The sequence below is a fragment of the Mycteria americana genome, chromosome 3, assembly GCF_035582795.1.
Source record: "Mycteria americana isolate JAX WOST 10 ecotype Jacksonville Zoo and Gardens chromosome 3, USCA_MyAme_1.0, whole genome shotgun sequence".
Lineage (NCBI taxonomy): Eukaryota > Metazoa > Chordata > Aves > Ciconiiformes > Ciconiidae > Mycteria > Mycteria americana.
The window spans coordinates 14,716,313-14,735,390 of NC_134367.1; positions in this window are offsets into that span (position 1 = coordinate 14,716,313).

Genomic DNA, 19,078 nt, shown 5'->3' on the forward strand with positions numbered 1-19,078 from the left:
TACTATTTTTTAAATAACTTTTTCTGGTTTTACTCTTATTGAACTATGGCTATTATTTTGCTTCATTACTTGTCATTAAACAGAAAAAGAAAGCATTGACATTTATGTTTTCTGTCCTACTTGCACACTCTTACTTTTGCTTTTTTGTTTGCTCCAACTATCTTTCTGTTTTCTCACACAAAGCTCATTTGCATTAGCTTCTGTCTAGATTATAGATTATTTAGGATAGAAACAGTGCCTTATTGTACTGGTTTTGGGTGGTGTAGAGTTAATTTTCTTCATAGTAACTCATATGGTGCTATGTTTTGGATTTGTGACCAAAACAGCACTGATAACACACCCAAGTTTTAACTATTGCTGAACAGTGTTTACTCTTTGCTTCTCACCCCACCCCACCAGCGAGTAGGCTGGGGGTGCACAAGAAGTTGGGAGGGGACACAGCTGGGACAGCTGACCCCAGCTGACCAAAGGGATGTTCCATACCATATGATGTCATGCTCAGCATATAAAGCTGTGCATAGACAGGATTTACACACTGGCACAGTGGTAATTTATAATATTCAATGAAAATTAGGCAATCTTGGGATTTATTTTTTTGCAGGTGCTAAACAACTTCTTGGTCTTCCTTATGAGTCGTGTACTTTGAGAATTATTTTTACTTTTGATACCCTAGCTGCAACTTCTTTTGTGCTTTGGCCTACATACTTGGCCACACTGCCTTATAAAGAGATAGTGTTCAGCTGACTATCAACCATCATTGTTAATTTTTTTCAGTATCATTTTTCAGAGCCACTGCATTTCCCACCCTGCAAATATTTTTAAGCCAGACATCAGTCTTCACTTTTGGCCATACCTTTGTACTTCAATCTAATTTAGGTAATTTCATAATTATAATTTCAGTATATAGAAATATTATCATCAGTATATAAGTGATTTGTATCTACTTATTTCATCATTTAATGATACGTTTTAGATACTGAGAGTCCATGAAAATGTGTACTATAAATAGATAAACTCCAAATATATAAGATGAACAAAAAGAGAGGTTGTCTAAAACTGTTACTATGCAAAAAAAGTAGCTTCATATTTTTTAATTGTTTTGTGAGAAACAATGTTAACTTTTATGTCTGTTTTAGTAATAGAACTAAAATTATTGGTAAAATTTCAACATTGGGAAAAAATTTACAAGTATTGTTATTTTATTCCCTACTATTTGAATCTTGTAAATATTTAGACCAATATTTATCCATTGATACAGGATTTGTTCTATGGTTTGAAGTCAAACTAAATATCGGCAGACATAAACAGAAAGGAGTCAGTGAACTGATTCCTGAAAGTACAGAAAAAGTGAACAGAAAGGAGTCAGCATCTAAGCAATCTCTGGAATTTTGGCTTTTCTTTCAAATGCCTCTAACTCAACTTATGCTGATTGCGTATATATAAAGTAGGATACATATGAGAAATTCTTGTTACAGGTTTCTCAGTGTGGTTTAAAATGTGCTTAGAAAGAATGATTCTCAGGATGACTCTCTAGTTTTCTAAAGTAATTGCTATAGAATTTAAAAACATTTCTATAGATCTAATTTGTTTCACTCCTACTAAATTATGAAGCATGCAGAAAATTTGTCCAGTACAAGGAAAATGACATACAGTGTTTGCTTCCTGCAAAAGAGGTACAAATATAAGTTACATGAGCAATATGCAGTCAGTTCTGTAGCTCACCCAGAACTTTGCCTCCCTCTGTTTTATGAAAAGGTAATTTGAAAAGATGAAATTACATTTTGAGAACCTTTCTTTGTTGAAGTGGTTACATATACATAAACTCCGTTATGAAAGGGCTGAATGCAGAGGTGAGTAAGCAGGACAGTTTTCCAAATAACAGGTCTTGAATGGTCTTATTTAAATTTACATAAGAAAGCTCTAAAAGCTGCCCAGTGTAGTGAGAAATGGGAGGGGCTCATAGCTTGTTCTTGCTTGCCAACCATTTCATTCTACTTATGCCATTTTTTAACACCAGCATAGAAAATTCTCCATCTCATTCTCTTGAGAAGACAGGATAGAGGAATCGAACTTTTATTGAAAACTCCTTCTGCTGCCAGAAGAATTTCTGGCATAACACATATCATTTACCAGGATTTAACTCCTGAGTTTCCTTAATCTTCCTGTGTTTCTTTTAATGATTCATTTGCAAGTCCAGATTTCAAAGTATCAAACTAAATACAAGAAATAATTATAACTTCATTCACGGGACTAACCAGTTTATGACTGGGGGTTGCCTTTGAAATAATGAAATTACAATCCTAAACTAGTCTCATTTATCAGAGGTCTTAGAGAACAGGTTAGTTAAATATCTGTGATAACAATATAGGTGTAAGCGGCCTTGCCTTGAAGAGGATGAACTAGATAATCTCTTGAAATTCCTTGCAGAGCCACACTCTGTGAATATTTCTTCAAAAGTTATACTACCTCTAAATTTTTACCAGATCATGTTTGACTTCCCTGCATCTAGGGAATACTGTAGGATAAACCTGCAGTGGTTCCAAACTTGCTGTGAAAAGACATGAATCACATGAAAAAAGTTGAAAAGTTTTCTCCACTATCGATGTAATGATGATGAATTTCAATCTTTTGCCTAGATATCTTATAAAGGAAAAAAAGGGGAAAAAAAAAGAAAAAAAAGAAAGCAGCTTCTTAGTGGGAAGTTTTATTGCAACTCTGGTAGATTTGGGGAAAATAATTGCTTCACTTTTTATTTAAAATAACTGCTTGTTGCTTAGAAGTCAGAATGACTGTACATTGTGAATCTGATGTAGTTCAGTCCATGTATACAGTATGAGAAAAGGATTTATTTTACATACATTTACCCAACAAGGCATTCAGTGATCTCATTTGTCCATATTTCAAATACTAAGGCACTTCCTTGCAACTGAAAGTGACTTTTAAGAACTTGCTGCCCTTTGCATTGATGATACTCCCTCTCAAATGCAAATGATCATCATTTCAACTGAAATGCTGTAATTAATAATAGTTTCTTAAAATATGCTAATATGAGTCATTTTCAACCATACAAATTGAATAGGGTGCAATATTTTCCATACTGTAAATATTATTTTTGTAGCAACAGTAATTACCATTAGAAATCAGAGGCTACATCAGATTTGATATTTTCCCTGCTGTTAATATAATATTAAAAGACAAAGACTTAGCATTTATCAGAACCCAAGAGGTTCAAATGAAGTAGGCGAATCAGTTCTGTTTTCTGATTATAATAACATTTGGGTAGTTCTTTTTAACGTTAATCAATGATTCACCTCTTTCCTATTTCCTATGAATACTAAAAATGCAGATTTTTCTATTCTCCAGGGTTTCAAGTTTGCATTTAATTATAAAGGGAAAGCTGATGAAAGAGAAGAAAAAAACCCCCACATTATTTTTGTATATGTGTTTTTTACAAATAATTTGTTCTGAGCTATGTAATGGTACTTATTTTAAACATGTTTGGATAATTATCAGTTATTTATTAAATTTTCATAAATTCTTTCAGATTGAAGAATTTAAGATTAATGGTTATTTGTCCAAAACATATATTAAAAATATTTGATCGTCAACATTTTTTTCTCTAGGAAAAAAGAATAATGAAAACTCACAGAAGAAGTAACACACTTAGAGCGTATAGAAGAATGGGAAAGCAATATATGCAATAGAAATTATTATGGAACGTATTTTATAAATTCTCCAAACTAAGTGCAGTTGCAGGAAAAAGGATTATAGAAAATTCCTTAGCACTGGAGGGCAAGCTCATACAGATAATCCTACTGAAACTGAATGAAAACCTGCTAAACAGCAGGGGCTCGACTCAGTTTTTGGTTCAAGCATCGAGTGCCATTTGACGTATTGTAGGATGTGCTTCCTGATATCCTGCTGTTGTTGAAAAGGTCAGGTGTCTCCCACTGCTTTTGTGTCATATCTGCCAGCCCCATATGGATTTTTTTTGGATCTTATGGTATTGTAAAGGACCCACTGAAATGAGCGATAGGTGGTTACATGCAAGTGTTTACAGAAATGTTGGATGACTAAGGGTCCATGGTGGACAATAGAGATCTAGAAGCTTGAACTCAGCTTAGCTGACATCTAATATACAGTTAATTGTCCCTACATACACATCTAGCACCATGTAAGATATAATCTTTTGTACAGCTTTTAGCTGCAGATCCACAAGGATTCAAGTCTCCTATGATAGTTATATCATAGGTACTAGGTCTGTGCAAACCTCTTGCACACCCAAGGGCAACATGTCTCTGTGACTTAAATGACAATAGATATTTATTCGCTGGCAACTGAAAAAGCCCCTAAATTTCAATATTTTATTCCTAAATTGAATCTGAACTCTACCGCATGAATATTGTCCAATTTCAGCTGAGAGATGAGGATCAGATTCAATTCCTCTATTTCCTAAATCAATCTCTTCTCTTTGTCGTTTTTGCTATTGTAGGCCTGTACATTTTTCACACCTTCAACCCTCAGCCTTCCATCTCTGTTTTCCCAAGTTTGAAATCCCATTTTATTCAGAACACATTATTGCAGTATAACATGTAGAAATATATTCTCTAATTTCTCCAAAGTAGTAGTTTAGCTCTGTGCTTTCTAAGCCATTTTCATAAGTCCTCACCATTCTTAAAGTATTTTCTGGTCTCCAACTTCTGTTTAACTTAAACTAATTGGATATTAACTTCGCATAATTTATTTCATTACTGACTATGGGTTTTAATAACTTAGACTTAGAACATTATGTACCATACAGGTCAACTCAGAATTTGAAATGAGGTAATTTCTTTAAAATTAAAAATAGAAAAAGGAAAAAATGGATTCTAAACTGATGCAGTTCAATTTGAAATGCATAGTCTGCTTCTTTTTCCTCATTATATAAGAAAGGTAATTCAGAAGTCTACAATCTTCCAGCTGGCACTCTTTTAATAACAGTGAACCAGATTGTGCCATCTTTACTCATACATGAGTAGTAAATTCTCTGCTATGAGTAGTCTCAAAGATTTATGAAGATGGCCTCCACTGGAAGTTAATGAGAATGACATAACTGGGATACCTTAAATGTTTTCATACAGAAAGAGACAAATTGGTGGAAAATTAACATGTTAAGAATAGGGTCAATGCAGAAAAACTAAACTAAGATAATTTTCTTTTGAATAAGAAATTATAAGTTCCTGCATTTTTAGCCAAGTACGTTAACAAGTTGCAGTGGTTTTAGCCAATTAGCTCTCTCTCAGATCATGCCTTGGCATGGTGCTGGCCAACACACTGTGTTTGATTTAGAGCAGGGATGAAATCTGTGTTTGAACTACAACAGGCAAAGGGCTAGGGTTCAAAGACCAGGAGATGCAACTTGCATCTTCTGAGCTGAAATTGTATATTGTTGACAGAATAAGCTTTGTGGCATATGATGAAAACCAGAAAATTAACAAACCTACAAATAGTAGCTACAGTTATTCTATTAAGCAATTATTAATATTAGATCACTGAAGTGCATGAAAAGTATTTTGGGCATCCTGTCAGTTCCAAACCCCAATAATGGTTCTTTAATGTAAACACCTGTGAAATCAATTGTACAACTCACTGTATACAGCATGAAGATAACAGAAAGCTATCTTGGAAAACAGGGCATTTTAGAAAGAGAACCTTGACTATATATTAATGATCTCATTTTGTTCTTTCAGCTCTTTCAACTCAAAGTGATACTACTGTGAAACTTACAGGAAAGATATTTTTACTTAAAGGTGTCTACAATTATTTTGTAATTTAATTATTTGGTCTTCAAGTCTTCATCAGGCTGGATTTTTCTAGAAATTTAAAAAAACTAAAGGGATAGAGGACTATTTTATAGATGCTCTCTTGAATAAGAGATGTATATCTCATTGACAACCAGTGTTATCCAACAATTTATAACATAACAGCAACCTCAAAAAGCCACTTAATTTCCACATCAATTAAAAATAAGACATTTGAAGAGATATTTCATTTTGCTAGCACTATTTTCTAAATTTGAATGAATATTTTTAATGACATACCAAGAAATACTTGAAACAATATAGTAATTTTCTTGTTTAAAATGCTCAAGTGTATATATATATATATATATATATATATATTTAGATCACATATGTCACATATATGATCTATCTAATGCACAGTTTTGGTAATTTTTAAGCACAAAAAATGCTTGATGATCCAATTATTATAAACTAATTACCATAAACCAGGTGGAACTGCCAATGGACCTGCACTAGTTGGATAAAGTTCTGTGAATGAAATGCATACCAGGCTTTCTCTTGGCAGCAGCTCTCATGTATTCCTTAAGGATTATATTGCAAGTTAAAGTATTGTGGTGATGGGGACTTATGCTATATTTCTAATGCTCTGTCTCTGTGTCACTTTGGGGATGAATGTGGAAGGAATGGGTTAGTATCTTTGACACGCAGGGCAGCACCCATTTGTGCTGGCAGAAGCTTTGAGGGAGAGGAGGCTTTGGAGCGGCATCAGAGCTCCAAGGACGTTCTTTCTTCTGTCTCCCTGTGTCTCAATGTAGTACATAGTAATATTGTTGAACTTGTTCTTCTTCTGTTTCAAGTTATGGTGAAAACTAATAAGCTTCTTTACCTTAGAATGCAGCCACATTCATTCACAATCTGGCTCTTTGAGATATGCTCTCCCTACCATTCTTGGGTCATTTTCAAAGATGAAGATGATTAAGAGAAATCTTAATGTAATTTTTTTTTTTTTCCATTGATACTTTTAAAACAGATAGACAAATATCAAGATACTTATTGGGGTATGACTGTATTTATGACTACCGAATTTAAATCAAGGGCATCACTGTGAAAGAGGTTCAAGATAAAACATTGTCATAAAAAACACCTCAAAGTGTCTAGGAAATAATGTCTCAGTAGTTGAAGATCAACCAGGAAGCTATTATCTTTCACATCCAGACATAGTTTGTTTTATTTATTCTAGAAATAAAAGAAAAAAAATCAGCTGAAACAGAAAACTTCAGTGTAAAAAGAGTATCTTTTAGGCAAACAGGATTGTAATTTTTCTGGAGGCAGTAAAAGGAGACTGACAAATTCTCTGATAGAAAGGCTATCAAAAAGAGATCTTGACACATACACCCCCTTTCTCTATATTTTATGATTTATTTCTGTGGTTAAAATAGAGTGGTGTTCCAGTTGAATTACAAGTGCTAGATCATGTTGCACATGTTCGAATAGAGTTGGTTGAATCCAGATCCGTGTTTATATAAATTTACCTGAAGAAATAATATTAATGGGACTTGATGCCTATGACGGTACTTTGAGGATGACCAAAATGATCATGCAGCTAAAATGAGACTTAAGCTGGATTTAGATAAGTAAGGCCAAGAGAATGATTTATAAAATTCTCTCCTCCACTGCGGAACATGTTTAAGTACCTATTATGATCTGAATCATGCCCACAATTAGCACTGCACTGGTTAAACTGACCGTGTAAACACCTATCTCTTTCAGTTGTTTGGGTTATAGTATCCAAGCCTCCTTCTGACTAAGTCCATGGATATTCCTGTATCACAGCTTTAAAATGTAAAGATTTTAAACAGTTCATGAAAAATAAACTAGATTTGCAGGATTCCTTTACAAGTACCTTTAAACAATAAGCTGCAGCATCAACTTCCTCCATATTTCCTCTTAATCTAGTGTCAATCTTATATTCCTGAGTGCATGACAACTGAGATTCCTCTCCTTGGATATTTTGTTTACCCTTAGGACATTCTCTCCCAAACTGGGAGCAATAGGTTCAGATTGAAGAGTGCTGAGAATTGCTTACAGTTTATCCCAATCTCAGTTTTCTTCAGGTTTTGAATTAAATCTCTGGAGCGCAGGTGTGTTTACCTCACTAACAGGAAAAACCTCACAGATATCCAAAGTATTGCCTGGCAAAAAACAACACTGTCATGCCAAAAAGGGTGAAATAGACTGGAATGCAATATAGGGTCTTTTTGGCTCATATATACTACAGAATCATTATTATTTTGATTATACTATAATTCCCATAATTCTGCTTGGCACTTTGTGCTTATATAGATATTTATTAAATATAAAAAGCTATGTTAAAAGCTTTAGAGAGTTCGACTGTGCAATATAATGTCGTGAAATGTTATTGTGAAGGTTGCTTGCACTTTTGGACCTTTGTGTGTACATTAGAGCATAGCCTTACTCCAGGGCTCAGTCTCGTTTATTGCACAGCTAATGAACAGATACTGACTTGGTCCCATGTTATCTTTACTACACTGAAGACAGAAGTGATAATATTCCCCATGGGTGTTCTGTAGCAGTTCTTAATATAATATGCAAGTGCTTCACAAACACTTTTTCCCCCCTCAACCCCACCAGCAGCTTCATAATATGAAGAATTGTTATTCTTATTTCACATATGGGGAATCTGGACACAGACGCATGACAGTCAGAAATATCCATTGTTTTTGGATGCCAATTTTGAATATCTAGATCAGATTTATGTCAGCATATGTTGCATCGTATAGCACTCTGTATTTAAATATAGCACAGCTCCTATAATTTCAATTGCAGCTGAAAATATTCAAACCAAAAATCACAGCCTTTAATTAAAAACACAGGAAATGAGGAACATATAATTAATGATCACCTGTGAAATGTTTGAGTAGAGTGATTTTTCCATTACATAGCCAGAACTCAATTCCCCAAAGCAACAGTTATCATCCTTTTTCATAAAAACATTGCTTTCCTTTCCCCAAGTGCTATACATTTCCTCCTTCTGTAGTAAATGGCACAGGACTGTATGAATAAGTTTCCCTTTCTGCATAGTTCTGCTTCATCTGCAGTCTAGTTCTGTTCTTGTGCAATAGTGGGAAGAGCCGTTATATAATCATATAAAAATATTGTGCATACAAAAAAATAGGTGAAATTAATAAAAATGTCAGCATTTGGCAAAAGTAGTATGGAAAATTTCCATCTAAATAGTTCACATTGATAAAATTATTGTTGGGTTATGATGGTCTCTCAATTCTCCCCTGGACTCTCTTCAATTAGATGACATCATTCTCAAAATTTGATGCTCAAAAATTGTATGAAGTATTCCAACTGAGGTGTAACCAGTGCTGAGTAGAGTAGAGGGATTACTTCATATATTCTCTGGGCTTTAGTCTTCATGCATGCAGGTATGTCATCTGTCTTGCAACTATATGACCTTGTTGACTCATTTTCGCCTTGGGACCCCAGTGACTCCCATACCTTGTAAAGCTGCTCTCTAATCACCAGCTTTGCGTTCTGTGTTTGTGTCCATGAGCTATATCTTGTACTTGTCTACCTGAATAGCACCCTATTTCTATCTCAGTATATCTTCAATTTGTCAAGATTAATCCGAACCCTAATTTTGTCTTCAAACATACCTCTAAGCTTGCCATGAGGATTTAATTTTCTCTACTTTATCATCCATTTTATTAATTAAATTATTGAATAGTTCCATATCCAGGGCCTAGGACAGATCCCTCAAGAATTGTATTCAGCAAGTCTTTCCATTTTGATAACCAGTCACTAATAACTACAGTCTAAGAATGGTTTTTCAATCATCCTTCTTTAAAAATATATGAGTGTTTCATCTCAGCTATATTTATTTGGTCAAGTTGCTTATGAGAATGACATCTGAGACACTGCCAAGAAATCATACAGCAGTCAAGATAAATGGTATACACTCCTTCTTTCCCATGCTCACAAGACTAGCTACCACGTTGCGGAGTAACTTAGATTGATTGGCAAGTTGTTCTTGAAAGTCTATATACGCTATTACTTATCTCCATGCTATCTTGTAGGTAATTAGGAATAGTTTGACTACGTTTTACAGTATTTTTCTGTAAGTAGAAGCCAACTGGTCTATAATGATCCTCTTCTCTTTTGATAGGAACCATGTTTGCTTTTTCCAGTCTTCCAGTGTATCACATATCCTTTAGGAGTGCTTAAAGTATGTCAACAGATCCGAAATTTTGTTAACCAGTTTTGTAACTATCCATATAAGAAACTAAAAAGAGCTTTCTAAACTAAAAGAGCTTTCTAACTGTGCCTTCCTTTTACTAGGCTGAACTCATAGACTTTTATCTGACTACCTTACTACTGAAATTAATGTTTTTATGGCTAAATGGTCATAAGCATTATTTGAGGTGAAGACAATGAACAGATTAAAAAAAAAAAAAAAAGTGTTAAATAATTTAGTCTTCTAGTGACCAGATCCTTCTCTTCTTATTATTTAGAAATGTACTTGCAGAAAGATTTCTTGCTAGTGTCAACAATCCTTTCTACTTCCATGTCATTCTTATCTTGGTATTTCTGATTTTCTTATGTACTTAAACAATTCTCCTGCACTTGTGTTTAATAAACTGGTCTTAATTTAAACTTCCTGTGTAATCTTTTCTTCTCTTTGAATGTTAACCTTTTTTCTGTACTTTCTGTCTTTCCTCTGCAATAAAGCAGTTAGTACTTGTGTCCTTTAAATTAAACTCCTGCTTTCTCTTTATTTTTTTTCCTTTTGGATGACTTTCAAGTTTCTTTTTTAAACCTGCCTTTCTAAAATCTATTTTTGTTATTTTTCTTTATTTTCCTCCCATTATTAATGTCATGAATTCCCTTCATTTTATGATCTTTTTCATACAAATTCTGTTCTCATTGACATTGTTGACCAGTTCCTCCTTCTGGAAATGGCAATTGCCTCACATATAGATATTTCTCTATCTTCTGTATCAAAAAATTACCTGGAAGAAATTACTTGCTTGTAAGAAAGCAATTGGAAGGAGGGCATTGCTCATAACTCCTTTCTATTTCTGTTCTTGCTCCCTTGGTCACTTTGAGTTTTCTCTGTTTAAAATGTTAAGTATTCTAACTTTTTTACTGGAATAAAACTTGGGCGGACAGTGCATTTTAAAGGACTTGGGATTTCTTTTGATAGTGAACCTAAGGAGAAGGTTGAGGCAAATCCAGCTCAAAGCTCTGGCTAACTTGAATCTCATCACAAGTTCTGTATTTCTGCATAATATGGCCTGAGAGAAATTATAAAAACACTTTGATATATAAGGCAACATTTCTTTTTCTTCTTCCCTACAGGCAGAGAATATATTCAGTGTGTTTGCTACAGAGATGGAAGAATATCTAGGTTAATAGCAAAGCATATGGAGACAAGACACATTTTATAAGTATAAACTTAGCATCACACCAAGTAGACAGATGACTAAATGAGAACTAGTTTATATTTAATAGCTGCCCCTTTCCTGGGACACATCTGATTTCAAAAATCAGAAGGGATTTGGCTTCATTAAAAAGCCAGAACTCTCTCCTGCCACTTTTTTTAGGTGTGGTTCCTAAAAGGCAGTAAGAAATTCCTGAGTTATGTCCATTCCCATTGATTTCTCAAGCGGCATTTGGAACTTTGCAGGAAAAGGCCAATAATTAGCAAACCACAGACTTAATTTCACCTAATCAGTCATCCTTTGTCTTGTTCTGCAGATGTTTCTTTTTTGTCAGACTATAAATTCTTCAGAAGGGAGAATGTGACTTACCACTCATGCCACTTTGGAGAATACACAAATTACATATATTTGTGACTATTATTTATTACCATAGAGTATATTTAGAATCATAATTCCATGGCACTCATTTAACCTTACACATCTGTATGGGAAATGTGTCATTTTACCTGGAAAATTATATTTGAGGTTGAATTTCAGATACTGTAGAAGGTGCTAGATACTTGTCTCCATATAAATATTTTAAGCTGGATCTCCGACAGCTTAAGAGGGGCTTTAGTGATGGAGTTATCATTGCAGAAGTCTTGAGAGAAAGGCTGTTTTCAGAATGATTCCCAAACAATCTTTTCTGGGGAAAAGAGTTTAGACAGTTGCAGTACCATGTATTATGTCACAATTCAGGATATTTTACTCTAAGCTCACTGCTCTAATAATAATAATTTGCAGACCAGAACTTCTCATGGCTGACCTAGCTAGTTCTGCTAATGCCAAAGCTTTACTACTGACTCTTGGGAGCATAATCTAGTCATGTTGGGAATATCTCGAAGTAGTGGTAAGTAAAGTACCGGAAGGAATCTTTTCCCAGAGGTTAACCAGGAGATGAAAGGAGTATGTATAATGGTGGCACAAATCCGAATGTGAAGTATCATTGAAGAAAATGTAAAATCAGAAGTCAAGAATAATGGAAAAAAGGAATTTATTTTTGTACCTAAATCAAAAATATATATGCCTAAATCTCTGAGTTTCAGGTGTTAACCTCTTAAACCTCAGTTACTATGAAATTAGCTAAAAAATAGAAAGATAAGTACCCTAAATATCAGGACAATTATTCATGCATTTCTCCCTTAGGCTGACAGTGATTAATTACCTGTATGACCAGAAGATTCAAGGGAAAGTTAGGTAGTATCTCCACACCATGTTGTTTACAAGATGGTTAGGATTGTGGGGAGATGGCAGAGGCAAGATTTTAAATTGGATATTCCCAAGGCTGTGTGAGAGCTTTGACTACTGAATTACTGTACTAAGTGCACAGAGAAGGCTGATTTTTAAAATGCTCCTCAGATGTTCTTTGAAGATGAAAAATCTGCAGTGTGATTTAGATGCATAATTTTCTCCTTGGGTTTGGGATTTATTGGAAATTAGGCCAGTTAGACTGAGTGGGCATAGAAAATCCACATAAATTACTTTCAGGAACAGGAAAGCAGTGGGGTGGAAGGCAGCCACGGTGGGGATGAGCCAGAAGTGGTGCTTCTGCCCTCCCCATTGTCTGACCCACAGTTGATACACTGCACACAGCAAAGTTAAAAAGGCAGGGAGGTAAAGGCCTCCTGGGTCCTGTCTATGAATTTACTTCTGAAAAAGCTGATGGAGGTGACTTTAAAAGGGAAGCATTTGCCGAAGGAGCAATGACTTTTGCAAGCCTGCGTAGTTTGCAGTGCAGGGTTTGGAAAGCCATAAAAGAAATAGAGCTACTCTAATGGAAAATGATAACGAAATGGATTTCAGTTAGGCTTGCACTTCAGAAAGAGAAAATTCTGGCTACTTCCCAGAAGTCACGCTAGAGAGATTTCAAGCCAAAGAATGTAAGAGGAAAAGGTATATTTAAAAAAAGATAATGTGTACTTTGACCTCTAAAAAGAACTTGCATTTTACAGCCCAACCATTCCCCAGTTCATCTCTGTGTATTCATATTTTGTCCTCATGTTTCTTCCTACTTTCCATGTCTATAAAGTAATTAGTTACTCATATCTTGCACTCTTTAAGTATATTAAAATCAGGGATTTATTTGTGAAGTGTACTATAATTATCATTACTAATGGAGCTACAGCTTTAAGTAAGGAATGTTTACTCAGACACATCAAGTATTCACTATGAAAGCAATTAAAGAGTTTGATGTTCACAGTTAAGTATTAATATTAATGTGTGAGAAACTGCATCCAAATCATTTAGAGGTGGTTAGGAAGGCCTCTGGGAGTGAGACAGCCATAGAAAGCAGTGACATGATTATAGCTGTATGGAAAAATAATGGAAACAACTACTCTCTAAGCAGCCTCAACAGGGAAGGAGGATCCTCAAAACCTAAATGAATGTGACTATAAGTGGCAGCTTTTAAGTTTGATTTGCCTGCTATAAAACGTTTTACATTAGTAAGTGTCTAGAGTCTTTGCACTCAAATGTATTTTTATCACTTGTCTCCAAATCTCTTTATGGAGACTACAATTAACAGCACACATGAAACAAAATTGCACGACAATAATTTGCAGACCATTATGATCTCAGAACTGGAACTGTAATTTTCATCTTCTGTTCCTGACACTGACCTACTGCCAGACCTATGGTGAGCCATTTAACTATTGGCTTGACCTCTAAAATTGAGGGGAAAGTTCTATGTCTCAAGGTGTATTTGGAGGGTTAATTGATAACGCTTGTAAAGTTCTCTGAATGTTGTATTAATAAGATATAAACTTAATTTGCTGAAAATGTGTTTGGACTGACTAGCAATCTACAGACACTTCATTTACTATGCAGCCTAAGAGGATAAAAAATGAACCAAGAATAAAATAAAAAAAAATTGAATAAAAAATGATGTTCTCTGAAGGATGACAAGAAAGCTCTGTTGCAAGGCTCATGACAGTCCTCCCTTTTCCACTGCTTCTGGAGATTTACTTTCAGATTACTGTTTCTTCATTTCTAGGTGACTCCACAGGAGTGGTTTTGGCTTGAGAATAGGGTAAATCTTTTCAGTGCATCTTTTTCAGTTCTGATTGCCTTACTGGAACAAATTTGACATTTTGACATTCTGCATGTATTTTATGCCTTTCTTTACTGTATGCATGTTGTCATGACTGCGTATGCAAAAAAGTACAAATGCATTGCTGAGGGATGTATGTAAGTCAGTGGTTGTGGGGGAACAGTGTAATGAAGAGAAACATGACATTCCCATAGCAACAGTGGAAAAGCTCTTTATGCTGATGTTGAGTAGGAAATTACCAGTGATTTAAAGGACAGCAGAAATAAGCTGTATGTGATTCCAAAAGAATTTTTTACCTTGCCAGAAACAAGTCAATTTAAGGTCAGTGTCAAACCCCAGTGGCTGAATAACATTAATATAGAGCTGTAGGAAGAGATTTGCTACTTAAATCACTTAGGCAGAGTATATTGCCCTAAAAATTAAAAACCACAATTTATGCAAGTATTTCAGAATGATATTACCTGTCTCTTGTCACTCCACAATTTTTTTTTTTTTTAATAAAATGCATGTCTTTCTGAACAGTCTTAATATCAAGCCTGAGGTGTTCCCTTTTTGGCTGTCTTAAAGATACATTAATATAATTTGGTAGTGTTTACTAAAATCCAGACTTATTCCCCAATGGGTTTTACATCTTGCATAGAATCCATCTATTAAATTTTGCAACTAGAGATATTCTTACTTTTATGAGACCAATATCTTTGTAGGTATAGGAACAAATTTCTAGATGCCAAATGGAAAATAATGTTCCAGCTTGCCTTTCGTGAGGTTTCTGTAAAACCTAAGTCATTTCATTGGCACCTATATTTCTACTTCTGATTAAAATTGCACACAGATCAGTAATATTGCTGGAGAATCTGCAAGTAGCAGAACAGCCTGCAAAAATCCAGTTTTAGTGTTTCTATCAAAATCTTAGCTGGTTATAATTTTCCAAAGCAGTTATTTCATGCAGTGCACCAGTGTTAATTACATCATATTGTATCACAACAAGAGCAAAACAGCTATGTAGAAGTTTGTGCATGAAACTACTGTCCAACAAGCAAAATAATTATACATTTTAATACAGTTACCTGCTTATTTTAATAAACAGGTAACTGTATTAATTTTAATATTTAATAAATATTTTAATAAACAGTTACCAACTCATAAAAATCTCAGTCTTTTGACAATGATGTGCAGCCATTTATTTTCACAACCCTTTGCCAGCTACCCTTTATCCCTTCAGCTAGGTTTTATTCTAAAAAGGAGATTAAAGGTAAAGCATTTTGCATCTTAAAAAGTTAAAGCTGCCACTTGGAGTGCTTCAGGGAGTACAACTTCATTGTGAAATGACTAAATTACAGGGACATAGCTATCAGTCCAGGTAGTTAAGCATCACCCATAGACTGGTAGTTTATTGGCAATGCATTTGATGTTTGTCCTGGTTTTGGCTTGGATAGAGTTGATTTTCCTCCTAGTATCTGGTATAGTGCTGTGTTTTGGATTTAGTATGAAAATAATGTGATAACACACTGATGTTTTAGTTGTTGCTAAGCAGTGTTTATACTGTCCATGACTTTTCAGCTTCCCATGCTCTGCCAGTGAGGAGATGCACAAGAAGCTGGGAGGGGGCACAGCCAGAACAGCTGACCCCAACTGGCCAAAGGGCAATTCCATACCATATGATGTCATGCTCAGCATATAAACCGGGGGGAGTTGGCTGGGAGGCGGCAATCACTTCTCGGGGACTGGCTGGGAGTTGGTCAGAGGGTGGTGAGCAGTTGCATCACTTGTTTTTCCTGGGTTTTGGTTCTCTCTCTCTCTTTTGGTTGTTTTTCTTTTCTTTACATCATTATTATTATTATTATTATTATTATTATTATTATTATTATTTATTATTTTATTTTATTTTATTTCAATCATGAAACTGTTCTTACCTCAACCCACGAGTTTTCTTACTTTTGCCCTTCCGATTCTGTCTCTCATCCCACCAGGGAGGGGAGGGTGAGCGAGCGGCTGTGTGGTGCTTGGTTGCCGACTGGGGTTAAACCACGATAATGTTGATTCTAACTATCCCATTGCTTGCATAAAAGTAAAAATGTAAAAGATTTTCCTTCTTTAGAGTTGGTAGTTACTGACAAAATAATGCCAAAACAGACATAAATCAGAAAGTTGATCTGAAGCCCATTAAGCCTAATGATAGTACATCTGTATTAGTTCTTTGATTATAGAGAGTACTAGTTCTTTAATAATTCCCATCATAATCCATGCATGGCAGGTCAGGTTCTGTGTCACATTCATAAATAATTCTTAGTATGAGTGTAATATTTATGGAGATATGTGTGAGATGCTTCTGTACAACTGACATACCTCATTCAATTAATTTCATATGGTTTGTTGTACATATATATTGTTTTATAGCCCTCCCTTTGTTCTTGGAAACCTTGAATTTCCTCTTTGTTTTCTTTGCTGTTTCATTTGTAAATAAGTTCCCTGGTTTCTTTGCAATGTGATCCTAGCCCCTTGTGCAGATCCTTACATATCCTCAGTCTTTCCTTTACCTGTGCCTTAAGAAATTGTTGGAATCAGACCAAAACATATTTTATTTCACTGAATACTGTACCACTTTTAGCAGAATGAATTATTCAGATATGTAGAATACTACCAAACACTTTTACTGTTCTGCACACTACAACCAGAAAGATTACAACCTCTCACACTCTCCATCAACCCGGGAAATCCAAACCTACTGTTAGCTACCACTTCAGCATGTGTTGTAACAGTGTTGGTGCAGTTTAAGTCAGTATTATATTTGTCAGTTTCTGTAAAATTCTCTAAATGATTGGACTGAAAACTGATATGGTATATGAGTGTTAACATTATTATGCTAACTTTGTGAAATGTGAGATTAATTGAAGGATTAGTTTCAAAGTACTCTAGTGCCTGAGTTTGCAGATTGCATGTGAAGTTGGGGCAAAAAATGTTCCTCCATTTACAGTGTAATGCTCTCATAGTCAAGTGGATAACTTCACAGGTAAGAGATAGAAATTAAGCATTTTTATCACAACATGGCATGAAACACACAACCTCCAGTCAAAATTTTATGGGTGAATTTCCTGTAGATTAATTCCACGGTCCTCATCACTCCATAAATGTAAAAAAGACATTTGACCTCTTAATTTGCTCTATTAACACTCATGAAAGTGCTAAAAGTCTGTGTCGTGAGCCACTGGAATGAAATGCTTAAAATAGTGGGTAGGAACCACAGGAAAACTTCCACACTTATTTCCTGCTGGGTTTTGGTTAAACCAGAGGATGGTGAAATGATTTGTAAGTAAATATAAAATGCTCTAAAATGGAAATATCTTTATATTGAAGAAAAAAAGGACAGAAAATCTGGAGCAAGGCTAGTCACAGTATATTACTTCTGTTCAAAAGGCTCTGTCATTTGTTACATTATCTGCTCAGTGTTTTTTTTGCAACAACATGCACTCTCAATACAGTTATAGGTAAAATTAACAATCTTTTCAGTGTTACAAGGATTATTCTTGGCTGAAAAGGGGATTACTTATTAATGGAATATTTTTCCCCAGTCTTTGTAGTGATGCTGAGTTTTATACACCATACTGTGTTTTCCTGTCTCCACACTGTTTGGAATCTGTTGCTTTATGCTGAAGAATTAATAACTATATTTTGGAACTCTACTGTCTTTCTCTGGGTAGTCAGGCAAAGAAAAGGAAACCAGTGAACTTCGATCTTTGCTTTCCTCAATGTAATAATGTGCAGTTTGCTGCCTTACCTTTGGTACTGTTTTCATTTACATTACACTTTTTAATTTACAGCAGGGCAACCACAAATGAAATACATTACTAGTTTCCGATTAACTTCCTGCACATGCTATTGAAAGAGTACAATGCTGCCTTTATGTGAAGATGAAATCCTAAGCTTATCTCTTTTCAGCATTAATGACAGAACTTGCTGATCAATATATTAAAATTATGTACATGAAAAACTGCTTCCTTGGCTGTTCATATTGAGTCAAACTCATTCATTATGATTCTATATCTGAAAGCACAGACTGCAAAATGTGGGTTTTTAAAATCAAATAACATACTAATATTTACAGAAGATGTATGGGTTTTGATATTTGGGAGTAATGATTTTTGGGATGAAGTTCTGTCTTCACTGAAATCCACAGAAATTTTGCCCCTGACTAATGTGAACCATGGTCATGTCTCTGACCCATCGGCTGATTTGTCCTTACACCTTGAGGGGTCACTTCCCTGTGAACTAGTTTATGTTTCTGTAAAATGAGCTTGTGAAAGGCTGCTTACCTGCTTTTGCTGCAACATGGTGAGACATGGAGCCGAGTTGACTGTAATTCACATTAGCTTCTTCAATGATGGACACTGGTTTAGAACTCATTCATCAAGAATCATGTCCTATACATGCAGTTTTGGCCAGACAGATGATCCAGGTTTCAGATTTAATAAAGTTTTGTAGGTTCCATCACTTGCTAAGTTCCTAAACTTTGTACTTTAATAAAAGCATTTTTATAAGACTAGTTCTAAAAAAACCCTTAAGCATTGATATTTAGCACTACAGTGCTGCAACGTAGGTCCTCAGTGCTGGGAGTGGAAGACTTCGACACAGAGCTCCTGTATCACAGAATCACAGAATTGTATAGGTTGGAAAAGACCTTTAAGATCATCGAGTCCAACTGTAAACCTAACACTACCAAGACCACCACTATACCGTGT